Source organism: Ipomoea nil, unplaced genomic scaffold (genome assembly GCF_001879475.1).
Source record: "Ipomoea nil cultivar Tokyo-kokei standard unplaced genomic scaffold, Asagao_1.1 scaffold1262, whole genome shotgun sequence".
NCBI classification, from domain to species: domain Eukaryota; kingdom Viridiplantae; phylum Streptophyta; class Magnoliopsida; order Solanales; family Convolvulaceae; genus Ipomoea; species Ipomoea nil.
Window position 1 is genome coordinate 2,001,433 of NW_017617690.1, and position 16,788 is coordinate 2,018,220.

A 16,788-nucleotide genomic window follows, 5' to 3' on the forward strand; every position below is an offset into this window, starting at 1 on the left:
GTTTCGTAGTGTTGGGAAAATCCCACTTCCTCCAATAATATTTGATGAAGAAACCACCCAAGAAGTTAGACAAATTCACGGCTAAAATTCATCACACTTGAGTCAAAGGATGAAGAAACAAGATGAAGATAATTTCTTCCTCTGCTGCCGCCGAACTGCTGCCCTCCTCCCTCTCACGTTTTTTATTTTGTTTTGTCTTCAATTCACCAACAACCCAAATCACATATATATTACATTATATATATAATGGGGAATGAACCAAAAAAAAAGGAGAAGTTTCCTTTTCACAATTTTGGTAAGCAAATTGTCGCACCATTCCATAATTCATCCATATATTCCTAATTAAATATTATTATATTATATAAATATAATAATAATAATAATTAGGGTTCAATATGAGAGGAAGTCCAACAAAATATAGTGGATACAAATTGGCTTGGTCCAAACATGAGCTATTTACCACATAGGAGGGAAGCCCACCAACAAATCTCCCCCTCCCGACTATGTGGAAGATATCGCCATCCCGGCGATAGAGCAACAATCCTCAAACTTCCCTCTCGGCAATGCTTTAGTCATCATGTCAGACCCATTATCATCGGTATGAATCTTTTCAAGTTCAAGCATCTTGCACTCTAAGATATCTCTAATCCAATGATATCTCGTGTCAATATGTTTTGACCTGTAATGGAACGTTGAGTTCTTTGCAAGATGAACTGCACTTTGACTATCACAATAGAGCACATACTTGTCTTGAACAAACCCGAGCTCCTGAATAAACTTCTTCATCCATAGCATTTCTTTACTGGCCTCAACAGATGCTATGAACTCAGCTTCAGTGGTAGACAAAGCAATACACTTTTGCAATCTTGATTGCCATGAAACTGCTCCCCCTGCATAGGTAATTAGATAACCTGAAGTAGATTTCCTGGTGTCAATGTCCCCGGCCATATCTGAATCAGTGTATCCGGCAAGAATAGGTTTATCTGTACCAAAACACAAACTCAGATTTGAAGTACCCCGAAGATATCTAAGAACCCACTTCACAGCATCCCAATGTTCTCTCCCTGGATTTGAGAGAAATCTGCTAACAACACCCACTGCATGAGCAATATCTGGTCTAGTACATACCATGGCATACATCAAACTACCAACAGCTGAAGAATAGGGAACTCTTTGCATTTCTTCATCCTCTTTCTCACTAGAGGCACATTGCTTCTTACTTAACTTGAAATGCATACCAAGAGGTGTATTCACTGGCTTAGCTTTATCCATACTAAATCTCTCAAGTACTTTCTCTATATACTTCTCTTGAGATAACCACAACTTCTTGTTCTGCCTGTCACGAATGATCTTCATCCCAAGAATTTGCTTTGCTGGTCCCATGTCCTTCATAGAAAAGGACTTACTCAACTCTTGTTTCAACTGTTGAATTCTTGAAACATTGCGACCAACAATCAACATATCATCAACATAAAGCAACAATATAACAAAGTCATCATCAGAGAATCTGATTACAAAAGCACAGTGGTCTGAAGAAGTCTTCTTGTACCCATGCTTACTCATAACGGAAGTAAACTTTTTATACCACTGCCTCGGAGCTTGCTTCAATCCATACAAACTCTTCTTTAACCTGCAAACATAATCCTCTTTCCCTTTGACTTTGAATCCCTCAGGTTGCTCCATATATATCTCCTCATCCAAATCACCATGGAGAAAAGCTGTCTTTACATCCATCTGCTCAATTTCTAAATCCAAACGAGCTGCTAGACCCAACACAACTCTAATGGATGAAAATTTCACAACAGGAGAGAAAATTTCATCAAAATCAATACCTTTCTTCTGGCTAAAACCTTTCACCACCAGTCGAGCTTTGAATCGTGGAACTGAAGTGCCCTCTTCATGTTTCAATCTGTAGACCCACCTGTTCTTCAAAGCTTTCCTGTTCTTTGGTGCCCTTACCAACTCAAAGGTATCATTTGCATATAGGGAATTCATCTCATCCTGCATAGCCTCAAGCCATTGTCTCTTTTGCTCACTCTCCATAGCTTCTTCATAGAACTCAGGTTCTCCCCCATCAGTTAATAACACATACTGACTGGAAGGGTAACGAGTAGATGGTCTCCGTTCCCTGTTAGACCTTCTAGGAGGATCAACTGGAACCTGCGAAGGAACTTCTTGTTCCTGGTGCATAACATCATCAACATGACCATCCACATCAGCTGTATCATCCTGATTGTCTGGTACAAGATCACCGTTCTGGCCATTCTCTTGAACCTCATCAACATCATGTGTATCTTCGCTGGAAACTGGCTCACAGTCAACCAAACTTCCGCTGTCTTGAGATTCTGGCTTTCTCACTTTGTCAACACCTTCAATGGTTTGATCTTCAAAGAACACTACATCACGGCTTCTCACAAGCTTCTTCTCAACTGGATCATACAGCTTGTAGCCAAATTCATCAAGACCATAACCAATGAAAATGCACTGTCTAGTCTTCGAGTCCAACTTAGATCTTTCATCTCTCGGGACATGCACAAATGCCTTACAACCGAAGACTCTGAGGTGATCATAAGAGACTTCCTTTCCACACCAAACCTTATCAGGAACTTCATTATTCAAAGCAATAACAGGAGATAAGTTGATAACATGAACAGTTGTGGAAACTGCCTCTGCCCAAAAAGAACTAGGCAACTTTGCGTCATCAAGCATACATCTGACTCTCTCCATAATTGTCCGATTCATCCTCTCTGCCAAGCCATTTAATTGAGGAGTTTTAGGAGGAGTTTTCTGATGTCTAATACCGTGCATTCTGCAATACTCATCAAATGGGCCACGGTACTCACCGCCATTATCAGTACGGATGCACTTCAATTTCTTCCCTGTCTGTCTCTCAACAAGGGCATGAAACTCTTTAAACACACCAAACACATCACTTTTGTGCTTCAAAGTGTAAACCCAGAGTTTCCTAGAATAATCATCAATGAAGGTCACAAAGTAAGATGCACCTCCAAGTGATCTAACCTTCATTGGTCCACACACATCAGAATGTATCAACTCAAGTGGCTTCGGCTTCTTCGAAGGAGAGTTGCTCATAAAAGAAACTCTTTTCTGTTTCCCTGCCAGGCAATGAACACATCTGTCCAATCTAGCTTCCTTTACTCCTGAAAGCTTTTTCTTCTTGGCAAGGTAATCAATCCCCTTCACACTCATGTGGCCAAGTCGTTTATGCCACAATTCTGATGCACATTCTTTTGCTGCCACATTCACTGAATCACCAGAAATAGAGCTTTGTAAAGAGTACAAGTTAGAAGACTTGTTACCTCGTGCAATAACCAGCGAGCCTTTAGTGATTTTCCAATGTCCATCACCAAAGAAACAACAGAAACCATCATCATCGAGTTTTCCTGTAGAAATGAGATTCAGTCTGATACCCGGTGCATGCTTTACATTTTTAAGTTCCAGCATTGTGCCATTGCTGGTCTCAAGACAAACTGTACCCGTACCAATCACCTTCACCTGACCATCATCACCCATTCTTAGCTCTCCAAAATCACCTGGAGTATATGAAGTAAAGAATTCCTTCCTTGGTGTAACATGGTAAGATGCGCCCGAATCTACAATCCAAGTTGTCTCATGGCATGCAACGTTGACGGCGTTCTCATCACAAGCAAGAAGCAAATCTGCTCTAACTGTTGCAACCTGGTTCTCTGTGTGATCATCTTTCTTGTCTTGCTTCTGTTCCCTTTTCAACTTGAAGCAATTTTTCTTGATGTGACCCTTCTTGCCACAATGATAACATTCAACATCCTTGTGCCAAGACCTGGACTTACTTCTGCTTTTATCTCTACCCTTCTGACCCCTTTGTTTGTTTCTCCCCCTATCATTTGTAACCAAAATATCTGATTGAGAAGTGGAGGTGTCTTGAGATCTTCTTCTTGACTCTTCATTCAAGATACCACTCTTGACATACTCCATGGTCACAACACCGTTGGGAGCAGAATTGGTCAAAGAAACCCGAAGTGTTTCCCAAGAATCAGGTAGAGTGTTAAGCAACCAGAGACCAAGTACCTCATCCTCAAATTTGATGCCCATGCTAGACAACTGATCAAGAACACCCTGAAAATCATTGACATGATCATTGATCAATGTACCTTCCCTGAATCTTAGATTCATCAATTGTTTTAGCAAAAACAATTTGTTATTGCCTGTCTTGGAAGCATACAGGGTCTCAAGTTTATCCCACAGGCTTCTGGCATGTGTGTCGTTGATAATGTGATTCATAACATTATCTTCAACCCATTGGCGAATATAACCACAAACTTGTTGGTGCTCAAAGTCCCACTCTTCGTCTGACATGCTTTCTGGCTTTGCAGTTGCAAACACAGGTAGATGTAATTTCTTCACAAATAGAAGATCCTTCATCTTGGCCTTCCAAATATGATAATTTCTACCATTCAATCGTACCATATTACTCATATTTGTCTCCATGTCAAATGTACCCAATCAACAACCTGGGCTCTGATACCACTTTGTTGGGAAAATCCCACTTCCTCCAATAATATTTGATGAAGAAACCACCCAAGAAGTTAGACAAATTCACGGCTAAAATTCATCACACTTGAGTCAAAGGATGAAGAAACAAGATGAAGATAATTTCTTCCTCTGCTGCCGCCGAACTGCTGCCCTCCTCCCTCTCACGTTTTTTATTTTGTTTTGTCTTCAATTCACCAACAACCCAAATCACATATATATTACATTATATATATAATGGGGAATGAACCAAAAAAAAAAGGAGAAGTTTCCTTTTCACAATTTTGGTAAGCAAATTGTCGCACCATTCCATAATTCATCCATATATTCCTAATTAAATATTATTATATTATATAAATATAATAATAATAATTAGGGTTCAATATGAGAGGAAGTCCAACAAAATATAGTGGATACAAATTGGCTTGGTCCAAACATGAGCTATTTACCACATAGGAGGGAAGCCCAACCCAACACGTAGGAAAGGCCATTCCATACGATTATACGCTTTCGCCATATCCAGCTTTAAAGCACCCCATCCCACCTTTCCACATTGTTTTCTGTTCAGAAAGTGGCCAACCTCTGCCGCTATCAAAATATTATCTGTAATCAATCTGTCAGGTATAAATGCACTCTGTGTATCAGAAATAATATCATCCATGAGTGGCTTCATCCTGGCTGAAATCATTTTAGCCATAATTCTATAAATCACATTGCTTAGCGCTATAGGCCTGAGGTCCGTGACCCGTTCTGGATTTTTCTTCTTCGGTATTAAAATCACATCCGTATCATTCAAGTTGGCTGGGAAGGTCCGTGTATTCAAACAGTCCACAATAAAATCCGACACATCTCCTCCCACCACATCCCAGAACTGCTGATAAAAACCCGGATTCATTCCATCCGGGCCGGGTGCCTTATCCGGGAACATAGCAAACAAGGCTGTTTTCACCTCATCCTTTTCAAAGGGGCGCAATAACTCTTCATTCTGCGTGTGTGTCACCCGGGGCAAGATATTGGCATAAAAACTTTCATCCATCTGGGACTGGTTTGACGAGAAAATATCTCGATAATAATCAAAAATAGTTGTTTTCATGGCATCTCCCTCCACCCAATCCCCATTATCATTCATAATTTTTGAAATTGTGTTTTTCTTTTTACGGTGAGAGGCATACCTGTGATAGAACTTTGTATTCGCGTCTGCCCCCTTCAGCCAGTGTTGTTTCGCCCTCTGTTTCCAAAAGGCATCCTCCTGAGCTTCTAATTGGGCCAGGCGTTCCTCCAACTGCTGATACTCAGCCAATGAATTTTGATCTGTGCGTCCCCGTAACCGCAATTGTTCCTTGCGTAGGCACCGCAATTTCTCATCAAACCTATGATATTTATCACCTCCCCATCGCAATAACTTATTACCACATAATTCGATACAGGCTTGTAAACCTCTATCTCTTCCTTCAATCCATGTCGTCTCAACCACACCCCTACAACCCTCATCATGAAGCCAGGCCATCTCAAACCGGAACCCTTTTCTCCCACCACCCGTCCTTTCCCGAAGATTCAGAATCCTAAGGAAAAGAGCAGAATGATCTGAGCGTCGGGTTAGAATGTTCAAGACACTTGCCTCTCTCACCACATCTCGCCATTCCTGCGTGACCAGCACTTTATCCAATCTTTCTTCAATCCAGTCTACTGTCCCCTCTCCTCTTTCCCAGGTAAACGGGTACCCCTGCATAGGTAATTGAGCTAGCCCACACTCATCAATAGTCTCTCCGAAGCCACGTAATAGTGCCTCTGGATGGGGATTCCCCCCTCGCTTCTCATACTGATATAAGAGATCATTAAAATCCCCTATAATAACCCATGGCAACTCAGAGCGATGTGATAAGGACTTGATGAATTCCCAAGAATCATTCCGTCTTTCTCTTTGCGCATAACCATAATACCCTGTCATCCTCCACTTGTCAAACCCCGGCATTGTTACCTCAATATCCACATGATTTTTAGAGTAACTCAACAGGCTTGCCGTTCCATTCGTTCTCCACAGTAAAGCTAATCCTCCCTTCGTCCCCACACTATCAACTTTAAACACACCATCGAAGCCAAGTTTCACTCGGAGTCGCTCCGCATGATCCTGGGCAACCATGGTCTCCATCAGAAATACAAAATCGGGCTTCTTACTGGACACCATGTCCACAATCTCTCGAACTGTTCGTGGATTACCCAAGCCACGACAGTTCCAACTCAACGTACTCATAATGTTGGGCGGGTCTGGGAACCAGCACCCGCCATGAACAAGTTTTTTGACAAGTTTTTCGAAACCGCCTCAACCGCCTCCTCAGCCCCACCATCCACAACCGGCTCTACCCGCAGCACACCCTCCCCCACCGCACCGCCCTTTCGGCCTCCCTCCTCCCGCACCCCCTCGGCTACCCGTGGCAATCCCCCCACTGGGACCAGCCAGCTCTCCCCCACCTCCCTCGGTCCACGGCCTCCCCCAACTCTCATCTCCGCACTATACGGATAAAGCTGAACCGGTATTGTAGAGACCCGGGCTTTGACACAGAATTTGTATGTATGTCCCAAAAGCCCACAAAAGAAGCAGAAAGAATGCAACCGTTCATACCTGAAATTAATCCAACAAGTGGTCTTGTCCCGTTTCAACAACTTCATACGTCTTCATAAAGGTTTGTCCACCGGGATCGATACCCGGATCCGATAGAACGCTAGCCAAGGCGCCCCCATAAATCTCTCATCATGTTTAACAAACGTTCCAATAAAGTTCCCCATCTGCTCAAGCATTGGAAGGGACGTATAACCCATAGGGACATCATGAAGCTGTACCCACATATCAACCGAGTTCAACTCAACATCAATCGGTAACATTCCATCCTCCACCAACCGGCAAACCAATGTATTGTTCTCGAATGCCCACGGACCACCATTCAAAACATACTCAACATCCGTTTTGTGGAAGAAAACGAATAAAAACAATCCCTTATATATCTCCGTTACCGTAACCCCCATCACCGGTTGCCATACGGACGCCAATACTTGCCTCATGTATTCCAATTTGATCATACGTGCTGTTAGGAATCTACCAACTACACTCCACGTCTGTACCGGCTGCTCGGCACCCTCAGTCCCGCCCTCCTCCTCCACCGGTGCGAAACAAACATCTTCATCGTCAATCACAATTTCGGCCGTACGCTGCGTTAATTCTGCCACATGTTGCTCCTGTTCGGTGTCCGCCATATCGCCTTGCTGATTAGCGAATTAGCGCTGCCTTGCTATTAATCGGAAACCAGCAAACACGCCGGAGAAAGCTGATGGAATAGCGAAAAACCTAGCCAAAACCCTAGGAGAGAAAGCAAAACCCTAGAATTCTAGAGAGAACATACTATAAAGTCTTTAGCTTGTTAACTTAAAATAAGTAATTAAGCCATTCAACTTTAAAAATGTGTAATTAGGCCTTTTAATTTATTATTTTGAGTCAAATAAGTCCAATAATAGATTTTTAACCTGGAATAACCGATCAAAAACTCCGACGACATTTCCGGCGAAAAAAATCTGACCAAAAAAAAAAAAAAAACTACCGGAGAAGGTGACCAAACAGGCCGCTTTCTCCATTGGAGAGGACGATCGGACCGATCGTCCTCTCCAGTGGAGAAGGCGACCAGATCTGGCCGCCCTCTCCACTGGAGAAGGCGACCGGACTGGCCACCTTCTCCACTGGAGAGGGCGGCCAGATCTGGTCGCTTTCTCCACTGGAGATGACGACCGGACTGGTCGTCCTCTCCAATGGAGAAGGCGACCTGATCATGTTGCCTTCTCCACCGGAGAAGACAACCGACGATTGTCTTCTCCGGTAGTTTTTTTTTTTTTTTTTGATCGCCGAAGTTTTTTGACTGGCTATTCCAAGTGAAAAACCTGTTATTGGACTTATTTGACTCAAAATAATAAGTTGAAGGGCCTAATTGCACCTTTTTAAAGTTGAAGGGCATAATTGGGCAAATTATATTATGCACCGCGCGTTTTTTTTTTTTAAATAAAAATAAATAGTGTTTGTTTCCGCCGTTTCGCACCCTTTTGCAAAAAGTAACTCTGTTATTCAGTGTCATTTTGTATACACTGCAGTTTCAGTTCAACACAACTACAGTTTCATTTCGATATAACTTTAGTTTCATTCGATATTTATAGACTCAAATATGTGAAAATGTTATTTAATTTTATTTTATATACAGTATAGTTTCATTAAAACACAACTACATGATCATTTTGATATAATTACAGCTTCATTGTACAATATACACTCAAATATGTGAAATGTTATTCAGTTTCATTTTATAATATACACTGCAGTTTCATTTCACTATAACTACAGTATCATTTTGATATAACTACAGTGTCGGTTTAGATATACTATAGTGTCAGTTGGTGTTTAATACACCAAACAAGCGGACTCCGTTAACTCTAACGGCGGGCGGTTTCTTTACTTAAAGAAACGGCGCCGTTTTTTACCGCGGTGCACATGCACCGCGGTCTATAATATAACGACTGGCATAATTGCGCGCTCTTTTGCCTATAGTTCAGGGGTCTATTTGACCATTTTCCCTTAATTTTTCATCATCATCATCATCATCATCATTAGATGAAGGAGATTCACAACAATATTGCAACTTCATTATGGGATGTTAAATCATAATTATACTAATAGTTTTATTTCAAATGTTAATTTTTTTTAAAGACAAAATGATAAATTTTAATATATAAACAAACTAATTTAAATTTTATGAAAATGTCATTTTTTTTTTAATCTTTTTACATTTATAATTTATCAAAGAACTAATTTCACCAAACAGTTTCAAGCACAACAGCTAGCTTAACAGCTCTTCAGTTTTCAACTCCTAGCATATAGCTTTTCAGCTTTTAGCTCCTTTTCAGCTAGATTTGCCAAACATAGCCTAAGTCTAAAATTAATATTTTTAAATTAACATTCTAAAATTTTAATTTTAATAAATTAACGCATTTACACTTAATAGATACTCCGTATAAATTTATACATCACTCAATCACTCTAAACTTCAATTTTCTTAATTCCAAATAAAAATAATTAATATATTTAACTATAATATATTAATTATAATATGTTTTTTATTTTTCCATTATTTATTTCATAAAAATATTTTATTTTGTAATAAATTTATTAATATATTATTAATGTTTTAGTTAAAAATTAAAAAAAAATACTAAATATTACATATAAATTCTCTCTATATTTTGTTCTATATAAACTTGTGAAACAAATAATAGCCTTAAGTGGCTTGGACTATCGAACTAGTCCTTTAAATTTTAGGCTAGCCTGTTCGAACCATCAATTTCGGGCGGTGGCTTGGTTAGTCAAGTTTAACATCATGCCAGCGAAACATGTCACTAACTGCTATGTATGTATAAGAAAGTAAAGAGGCACATTCGCTGTTAGCTATAACTTTTGGCATAGTAGTTTGAACCCCATGCATTAAAATCATGTTGTGAAGTTCAGGTTGCCAAGTGCTAAGCCGGAGGAGATTGTTGGGCAGCAAACTACAACATTATACCATGTATTTTGGCCAATTTAAAAGTGTAATGCACTTAGAATTCACGTTTTAGAGTTTGCGATTTAGTTTTTCGGTTTGGTTTAATGTTTAGCTTTTAATTTTGGTTTATGGGTTTACTTTTATTGATTTTTTTGTTTTTCTTTTTGTTTTTTTTTTGTTTTTTTTTTTTTTTTTAATTTAGTGTGTATATTTTTTTTTGAGTACTATTAACTCTATTACAATGTAATATTTATCCATACATACTCTCTTAACCTATTAAAGCACAAAAAATACAATCAATGTCGTCATTAAAAAATGAAAGAGTCACACAATTAGGTTGCTTAACCACAAGTTCTTTGTCAACATTTCTTGCGATGATGAGGTGTATATGAGTTGATGAATGATGCAGTGAACTAACGGAGGGGAAGTATGACTTTTCCATAGTGGAAAACCTAATTATTAAATACACTATCCAATAGATGTTTTTTATTGTTTTATTTTTTATTTTTGTTGGGCGCCAATGTGCCATCTTTGCAATATATTATTATTATTATTATTATTATTATTATTATTATTATTATTATTATTATTATTATTATTATTATTATTATTATTATTATTATTATTATTATTATTATTATTATGTATCACATAAAAAACAATTGTCTAAATGAAGACATGAAGTCATCATCATCAAACTCCAATATGCAATTCATCACCTATATATTGGCCAAGTGCGAAGGCAGGAATTATGTTTATGGGGGCAAAAAAAATTAAAATTAAACGGTGTAATTAGCAAAAATTGATTCTTAGATTTTTCATAACAAAAATTTATTAATTACTAATTGAGATATCTCAACTTTTAATTTGATATATATATGTGTGTGTGTATTTTTTTGAAACACTCACGATTTTTTATAAGGTAATATCTGGGGTTGGAAGTTGGATCATGTATTCATGTCATTACCCATTTGAAATGGTAATATAAGTGTATCACACTGTATAATTGTTGGCACATATAAATAATTTTTTTTAATTATATATTATACTTAAACATGATTTTTTTAAAACAACCTTAACCCACATTCATTAATTATATTTGCTAGATGCTCTTTTTAGTTTTTTTTTTTTTTTAATTTTTATATTTAAAAACTAATTTAACAAACACATTTTTTTTTTATATAAAAAACCCAATTAACTAGTTAAACATCTTTGGACTTTCAGCTTTTTAAATTTTGAACTAGTTTTTAACTAGGCATACTAAACAAACAATCGTTATGCCATGGAACCGTGTTCATCATCAATGGTGAATACGGTCCCAACGGTAACGGTGAACCATTATCTTTTTTTTTTTTTTTTTTAATTAACTAAGCTCTTTTGGCTATATTTTCTGTTACTCCACCCATTTCATAAAGTATTCGACCGGGTTTCACAACAGCTACCGCGACTTTTCTTCTTCATTTTCACATTTCGCGGTTTCACTTCCTCTTCGCGCAAGTTTCTTCAACATTCATAAATTATGAATGTGCAGGCATGGATTTATGAATGTTCAGTTAGGAAATTATGAATTTTTTTTATGAGATTATGAATTTTCTGTTATGAAATTATGAATTTTCTGTTATGAGATTATGAAATTATGAATTTTCTGTTATGAGATTATGAATTTACAGAAAATTCATAATTACATAACTGTAAATTCATAATTCTCATAACAGAAAAGTCATAATTTAATAAATATTTTTTATTTATGCGATTACGAATTTTCTGTTATGAACATTCATAATCTCATAACAGAAAATTCATAATCTGAACAAACACGCCGTTCACACATTAATTAAAATTTGTTTTTTTTTTTTTCATATAAAAACGATACGGTTTGGACCGGTGTTCACCAGGCATAATTTGCGCTAAACAAAGCCATAAACCCATTTTTTGAAGTGCTGCACAAAACATGTTCAAACTACGAAAATCGTCCTAAAAATGTCTATGTTATCCAGTCGTACAAAACGTGTTAAGTGTGAATACAAGGAACTGGAAGCTAGGGACTCGATTACTCGAATCAATGTAAAACCACATAGGTATGGTATCCGTGGTTTTGATGCATTTACAGGTGTGAATTGAATCAAAACAAACTCTTCTTTGGGAAGAAATATAACTCATCCAAAACTTAGCTTGCAGATTGGAGCTCGACCAACTAATTAACACCCATTCTTTTCCTTCTCGGCTGTCATGGGAAGGGTTCTTTTCCTTGTCTTCTTATCTTTTCTGTGTTTTTTCTGCAATCTGGGAAAGACCACAGACATTCTAAGTCCCGGCGATGTTATTACTCCAAACGGGACGACGTTAGTTTCCTCCAATGGCAACTTCGCTTTAGGCTTCTTCCGTCCCGGAAACTCATCTTCTTCCTTTCTGGGGATATGGTACAACAACCTCAAAGACAGTAGTGTGATTTGGGTGGCCAACAAAGAATCTCCGCTACTGAACGACCAAGATTCCCAACCCCGTTTCACAATCAGTGATGACGGGAATTTGCGGCTTCTCGACGGCGCAAGAAACACCAAATGGTCCACGAATCTCTCCGGTCCCGGAAAAACGGAGGCGCAACTGAAAGACACCGGAAACCTTATTCTGAAGCAGGGGAATTATATTGTTTGGGAGAGCTTTGATGACGGCGGTGATACATTGATGCCGGCGATGAGACTAAAGGTAAACATGAGAACCGGAAAACGAAACATTCTCAGGTCGGTTAAAGATTAATTGTATTATTCCTTTCATATTTGTTGTATTATTTAGTTGCACTAGCTCTCTTTAGAATAGTTCCTTTTAGCTTGGTTTTCACCTTTTTTTTTGTAACTTCACAACTGGACTATAAATAGTACTTGTACATTGTGATTAATATATATGATTTTCTCATCTTTACAAGGTCTTGGACTAGCAATGATGATCCCCGGCCAGGGAAATTCTCGGTTGGATTGGATCCTACCGGGGCTCCCCAAATCTTCCTTTGGAAACAAAATGTTCCTTATTTTAGGAGCAATGTGTTCCAGTTTGGATTTTCTCAACACCTATACGTTCCAAACCTGGGATATTCAGTGTACTTTACTTTTGGTGTACAAGTTGATGAGGTTTATTTCAGCTATATGTACGATGACGATTCGGCTCCAATAAGGTTCTTGTTGAGCCACGATGGGCACATTCAAACTCTGTTCAAGCCAAAGACAAGTAACAAATGGCAGAATATGTTGCAATTTCAGTTTCCAGGGTCCAGTGAGTGTGAAATGTATGGAAGCTGTGGTTCATTTGGGAGTTGTGAGCAAATTGGTTCGAGTTCGGTTTGTAGTTGCTTGGAAGGGTTTAGACCGAAATCGCAGAGAGAATGGGAAAATGGGAATTACCGTGGAGGGTGTGTGAGGAAAATAAAATTGGAATGCAATGAAGATGATAAGTTCAAGAGGCTTCAGTGGATGAAATGGCCTGACCATCCAATTTCAATGGGGAATATGACATTTTCAGAATGCGAAGCTCAGTGTTATAAGAACTGCTCCTGCACTGCTTTTGCTTACACCAACATCAGTTTCACAGTCAATTGTATAAACTGGTTTGGGGACTTGGTTGATTTGGCTCATAACAATTCAGCTGCCATTAGTGATCTCCATGTTCGAGTTCATGCCTCTGAGCAAAGTAATACTTCTTCAACTTTGTATTTTTTTTTTTTTTTTTTTGACAAGGAAACTTGCAGTCACTATTTGAAATTGTGGACGGGTAAATCCCACCTTGTGAATCTAACTATCTGAAATTGCGCACGGGTAAACCCCACCTTGTGAACCTAGCTAGCAAAGGACCACAAGGAGGTAAACTAACATCGGTTGCCCATAGCTGACCAGCTCAAACCAAGAAAAGGACCACAAGGGACCACAAGGACATCGGTTGCCCATAGCTGACCAGCTCAAACCAAGAAAGTTGGGATTGCCACTACCCCAAAGTGGGCAGAAGTAAACCCCACCTTGTGATCCTAACTAGCAAAGGACCACAAAGATGTAAACCAGCATGGGTTGCCCATAGCTAACCAGATTGCCACTACCCCAAAGTGCGCAGGGGTAAACCCCACCTTGTGATCCTAGTTGGCAAAGGACCACAAAGATGTAAACCAGCATGGGTTACCCATAGCTGACCAGCTCAAACCAAGAGAGTTGGGATTTGAAATCGTGACCTTGTGATTACAAGTTTGTATTCTTAGCCATCTTGACTGGATTACCCCAACTTTATCTTTTCTTTGAGCAACTTGACACATACTCAACCTTTTTTTACTTTAGTTTGATTACATTTGGTGCAGATGGAATTGGTGGAATTGAAAATTCAGTTCACAAAAGCAATAGTCCAGTGCATGTTGCAGTAGTAGTAGTTTCTTTGGTCTTTGCACTCTTTCTTCTTATTGTTAGTGTTTTGGCTTGTATCCTCAAACGGAAATACTTTACAAAAAAAGGTACACACTACACAAATTGGTCATCCTTTTACTACCTTAATTACCTACCACTCCCCGTCCCATTTTATTTGTCTGATTTAATTAACGAACGAAACTTGACTGAAACACAGATTGGGTAATGGCTAGCTCAAAGCCAAATGCATCCCTCGTTGGAAAAGGAGATGGAGAGTTGGTGCAACTCAGTTTGGAGAGAATATTAAATGCTACAAACAACTTTGATGAAGCAAACCAGCTTGGAGAGGGTGGATTCGGTCCGGTATATAAGGTGACCATCACGTTATAATAATTTTGCAGCATGGTATATATGTATATTATTGGAGTGGAAGCGAGTTATATATTATGTTATAACTTCGGATTGTCATTTTATTTTAGGGGTTTTTATCAGAATTTGGGGGATGGTAGCCATCAAAAGGCTATGTAAGCGATCATCACAAGGTTTAGAAGAGTTCATGAATGAGTTGAAGCTTATTGCAAAACTACAACATAAGAATCTGGTTAATCTATTGGGTTGTTGCATTGAAGATGATGAGAAAATACTAATTTACGAGTACCTCCCAAACCGAAGTTTGGACAAATCGTTATTTGGTATGTTTAGTATCTATTTCAAATTAAATCATAATTTCTAAGGTTTAATTGATTAGGAGTGTTAGTCTTCCTATTTTGTTCTCCTATTAACAACACCACTTTGCTTGTGTTGTCTCATATATAGTTGAGAAATATAATTTGGATTGGAACACACGCTTTCAAATAATAGAGGGAGTTGCTCAAGGAATTCTTTATCTTCACAAATATTCGAGACTAAAAGTTATTCATAGAGATTTAAAAGCAAGCAACATTTTACTTGATGAAGAAATGAAACCGAAAATATCAGATTTCGGGATGGCAAGAATTTTTGGCCTCGACCAAACTCAAGCAGAAACAAATCGTGTAGTTGGAACATAGTAAGTGTAGCTAAATGGATTCCTCTCATAATCAAAACTTGATTCAATTGATAATATCATAAGTACATAATTAATCAAGTATATATGTGTGTATAGTTATTGCTTCCCTAACTAATTGTCTTGTTTGATCAGTGGCTACATTTCACCGGAATATGTATTACATGGACAATTTTCAGAAAAATCTGATGTGTTCAATTTTGGAGTACTGTTATTAGAAATTGTTAATGGTCAGAAGAATTCTGGATTTTTTCACTCTCAACTTTCAGTCTCTCTCATTGGATGGGTATGCATGCCAAGTAACTTCATGATTTAGTTATACAAATTATATGCAAAAGAAAATGACATTATAATTCTTTTTTTTTTTATTCTTTTTTTGTATTAGGCATGGGAAAATTGGAAAAAAGGACAAACACTTGAATTTGCTGATCTGGCAATAAAGGAATCATCATGCGACTCTCTTCAGGTTATAAGGTGCATTGAGGTGGGACTTTTATGCGTTCAAGCAATCCCGACAGATAGGCCAACAATGTTTGATGTGGTTCTCATGTTGAGCAACCCTACATTAGCAATTCCATTGCCTAAAGAGCCAGCTTTTGTGATTACCAACCATTCCAATACCACTGTTTCTATGTATTACACAGAATCAAGTAATTATTATACCAAAAATGAGGTTACAATTAGTGTCATTGAACCTCGTTAAAAATCTCATATTTTATATAAATAATTTATTTTCATTGTAGATGTTAGACTAGTGTATAATAAATTCTCAATATGAATTTTTATAGAAAAGATATTTGTAGTATATATAGTTGTGATTATTCTTATTCCAAAAACAAGGTTACAATATATAGTGTAATTGTGACTTGTTGAATGGCTTCTCATTTTGTAGAAAAAGTTGATGTCCATTGCAGATGTTAAACTAGTTTATAGGCCATGTTTGGTTATTGGCGGATCCGTCATTTTTGACAGTTTGACCATGTCAAATCGCCAAAAAAAAAACCGTTTGATTAACAGCGGTTTGCTTCAAACCGCTGCTTTTGCAAACGCTGCAAAGTGTAGCGTTTGCCCCTGCTTATTATTATTTTTTTTTTAAAAAAAAAAAAATTGAAAACTTATTTTGAGGAGCCGTAGCCAAAACGGCTCCTCAATGTTGCCTATCTGGGATGGGCAACGAATTTGTGGAGCCTTGAGGCTCCTTAAATAGGAGCCTTGAGGCTCCATTCCCACTTTTCCCACCGATGTGGGACGGTGGGAAAAGTGGGAA

At 38.2% G+C, this 16,788-nt stretch overlaps 1 pseudogene; it reads left to right on the plus strand.

Moving 5' to 3' along the window:
* The first annotated feature begins 12,103 nt into the window (after positions 1–12,103).
* On the plus strand, positions 12,104–16,339 carry LOC109184404 (annotated as a pseudogene).
* Positions 16,340–16,788: the final 449 nt, after the last annotated feature.